Raw genomic sequence first — 4,206 nt, 5'->3', positions numbered from 1 at the left:
ATGAACTGGGCTTCCCTGTAAAGATTACAACTTTGGAAATCCTCGGGCAGTTCTACTCTGTCCTATAGGGTCACTCTGAGTTGGAACCAGCTCAACGGCAACAGTTTTGGTTTTAGGTGTTAGTTCTTACAATATAAAGAGAAAATCAGCAGAAGAAACATGCAGGGAGAAATGAATTCACAATGGAAAGGAATACAAATACTTTCCTCTTTGGCAGGGCAGAGAAGCAAAAGGAAACTGGAATTACAATCAGTTACACAGGTCATGAAATAACCTTACCTAGTCTTTCTCACTAGGAAAAGGAAACTGAAAGTGATAAATCAGGAATTAGACTGAATGAAACCAGAGAGTCTTTCAAGCTAGCTTTCTCCTCTCCCTTGAAAGTCTTTCCTCAAATAAACCACAGAGTAAATACTATGAGGAGGCTTGTAATTTTATTTCCATCTCCCCAAATCAGACTTTGTCAGTGATCCTGAGCTTAACTATGATAATTCTATGGTCAACATACTGAAGAATGGTCAAGCTGTTTTCCAGTGACTGAACATTTACAACACTTTCTTCACATCCATGTCAACACCTGTTTGTTTTGTTATTATTGTCATTCTAACAGGGATGAGGTGGCTTTTGAAGTAGCTCAGGCAGTTTGTGAGAAACCCTCCCAGGCCAGAGCTAACCAGAATCAAATCAAAGCGGCTTTGCTTCTAGTCTAAGTCCAGGTAAAGCTAAGAAATGCAAACACTGCCACTCTTGCTACATATACAACACAAGGCTAGCAGCCAAAAAAAAAAAAAAAAATTCAATGTTGCCAAATGTTTTTAATGAGTTACGGATTTTTTCTGTAACAACTTGACTTTTGGCCAGATTGAAAGAAGATAACGAGTTTTGGTGAGGGTGCTTTCAGTCCTGGTAAGTGTTGTACAAAGCAATTTTGCTATTAGAACCCCTAATCTCTCTGAAGAGGCTGAGAATTCTTAACCTCTGTTGTTTACAATCTGAAAACAAAGAAAGTGAAACATCTGGGACCACAGAATATACTTACCATCCTGCTCAGAGCTTGTGAATAAATTACGTCACCTCGTGAGGCATTCAGAGTGGCATGGCAGCTCAGAGTGACGGCCCTTGGTAGGGTGTGTTTTCATATAAAAACTTAATAGATATGATAGCAATTTTCTTTGTGAGTAAATTGGTCTCTGAATCATACTCAAAGAAGCTAAGACTTTCTCTCCATATGATTTACTGCTAAGAAAACGCAATGAGTAGCATTTCACCAATATGGAAATGTTTCTAATAGAATATAAAAACCTGTTAAGTAATTTTCCAGTACATTAGGCTGAAATTGCTTAAGATGAGTATTTCTTTCTATGGCAATCAAAGATTACATAAATTGTAGTCTCCTAAAACTCCTCTGTGCAAAGTGCTGGTAAAATCTGGCCTGCTATTTTTCAGTCATTTGTGTGTGACCAGGAACAGTCAACGCTGCCTCTCAATTATCTGGGAGAGGATTTCCTAATTTGAAAGTCGCCCATGCTTTCATTACATGAGAGCCATTCTTTTCTGCAGCTTGTACAGGCCTCACGATGAGAAAGACAACCCACCAGGTTTCTCTATAGTGGGTTTAACAAAGCATGAGAGGTTTAAGAATACTATTTTCTCTGGGTAAAAATGGCAAGTCGTCATTTACAGAGAAGCATCACTAACTTCTTGTCTACTTCTCTGTTCCAACTTTTTATTGATTTAGAGATCAAAAAAGACCAGGGCACTTAAGAGCTTAACAAAGTGGAAATGCTCAGATTGAGAAGGTACTTTCAGAAGTATAAATCAGCTATCAACCACACCTGACACTTCCTCCCAAACTAGGCTTGCACATAATTTTTCATCTTTTATCAATTCTGCTCTGAAGTTGACACTTAATAAATAATCATTAAATGTCATCTTAGAAAAACTGAGTCTAATAGGTATGGCTGGAAGCCATCAAGTTACAGTATGTATGAAACAGGCAAAAAATGCAGCCAGAGTAAGATCTAGAACACTCTGAATATAAAAAGAATTCTATACAATGATGGTTCCAATTACTTTTAATGCCACATAACAAGGCACTGTTATAAAAAAAAAAAACACAACAACAACTGTAGGGCTCTGTTGTTGTTGTCAGGTGCCATCGAGTCGGAACCGACTCATAGCGACCCCATGCACTAGTAATAGGTATAAGACTAATAACTAAAACCAACCCAATAGACTGACTTACAGCAACCCATGTGCTAGAGCAGATGTACACTTCGTTAGGGTTTCAAGACTGTGCCTTTTCAGAAGCAGATCTCCAGGCCTTCCTCTAGGTAGGTTCCAACCACCAACTTTTTAGCTGTAGGCAAGCACTTAACTGTTTGCATCACCAAGGTCTTGTAAGTCACAGAACACGAAGGCAAAGCACTTTGGACCAGGCAGCCCCTAGTTTGAATCCAGCTCTTACTGTGTACTAGCTATACAACATCGGCTAAGTTACAGAGTATTAGTTGGTTTTCTTGCCTGTAACATGGGATATTACTACTTAACTTTGCAAAGTTGTTTCAAGGAGTTAAGGCAGGAAATGTATCTGCTCATTAGACCTTTAAAAAATAGTACCTACTTATATCAATGATCACATCATAGTCCATGTATGGACCCACACTTCAGTACTGCTGCTGAGTCTCCAGCAATGGGCGCTGCAGGAACAGGCAGTTTTGCCTTAAGTGTACACAGGTTGTGTAAATTCGTTTATATTTTTCAATGTTAATCATATCATCTTTTCAGTACGGCTAGTGTCTCACATACCAACAAGTCTTCTTCCGGGGTTCTGAGCTTACATGTGCCCTGCCCATTCTCCGGAGAAGAACATTCTAATTCCTCATATTGATGTTGGTCTTTTTTCACACCTCCACAAACTATAGCATTGTACAACATTAAACAATTTTCAAGTACTTTATGGAGAGTCCTCTTACAGTTCTGTAGGATAAGTAGTAGACTGCTAACCACAAGGTCGGTGGTTTAAACCCACCATCTGTTCCTCAGAAACCCTATTTGTTGTTGTTATATGCTGTCGAATTGCTTCTGACTCACAGTGACCCTGTATACGGTTTCCTAAGAGTAGCTGGTGGGTTTGAACTGCCAACCTTGTGGTTAGCAGTTCAGTGTTTATCCTACAGCACTATGAGTCAGAACAGACTCGATGGCACGTTGCAACAACACAGTACTGCCCTCTAGCGATAGAAATAATTTTGCAGTTATCAGTTCAACTGAGCCTCTTAATGAAAAAAATCAAATAAAACCAAATTTACATCGTTACTGATCCACCATCAAAATACATATGTATGTATTTAACAGACAATGCAAGTTGATCCCACAAATTATACATGATCTTTCTTTCCTGATCGAAACAAAGAGCTGTTTGTGGTCAGGGCTACCATCTAAAGCCACAGAGCACATGTGGACCCCATGTAGACTGTTACAGAGCTTGTCTTAAAGGTGCTAGCTGTTTTGGAGACAAGCATTTAGTACCAGAAGACAGTTAGCTTTAAACTGAGGAAAACTTCCATCTCAGTCACGGTGGAGGGTGGGGAGGAGGAGGAAGGCAGCATTAACAGTAGCTATCCTTTACGGATTAGGGTTGTGCGTTAGTTCTTTTATCTATCACCTTCAACCACAATTCTCTGCGGTAGGTGTTGCTAACCCCATTTTAAAAATGAGACAGAGTGTAAACAACGAGTCCCAGTCTGCACATAAGCCTTTCTCTAATACAGGGTAACAAATTACAGAAGACTCTAACCCAGAAACTGTCAAAGAACATGGCTTCAGAATATTTATTGGTAAAGGGTATGTATTCAAAGACAATTACAAATTCAGGGAGAATTTTATTCTACACAGTTAAAGGTAGATTTGTTAGCCAAATGGAAATCTCACTAGGTTTGAAATCCTAACAGTAGAACCTTTGGCTGAATGATGACTTTGCTATTTTCTGAATTTAAAAAAATTCAGACAGAGGATGATTGTATGTGTGTGTCTCTGAACCGTGGAGTCAAAGTGAAAAGTGGACATCTGAACATTCTTCTACCTACTCACCCGTCCCCAGTACAGGTTTATCAGCTATTTGTTGATACACAGCAGCACTCCCCGTTTCCCCTGTGGGCTCTTTAACAGCAATAGTATTGCTGCCTGATCCTGCAGTTCCATATT

Source organism: Chrysochloris asiatica, unplaced genomic scaffold (assembly GCF_000296735.1).
Source record: "Chrysochloris asiatica unplaced genomic scaffold, ChrAsi1.0 scaffold00046, whole genome shotgun sequence".
NCBI lineage: Eukaryota > Metazoa > Chordata > Mammalia > Afrosoricida > Chrysochloridae > Chrysochloris > Chrysochloris asiatica.
Note: the sequence above shows the minus strand (reverse complement) of the source record.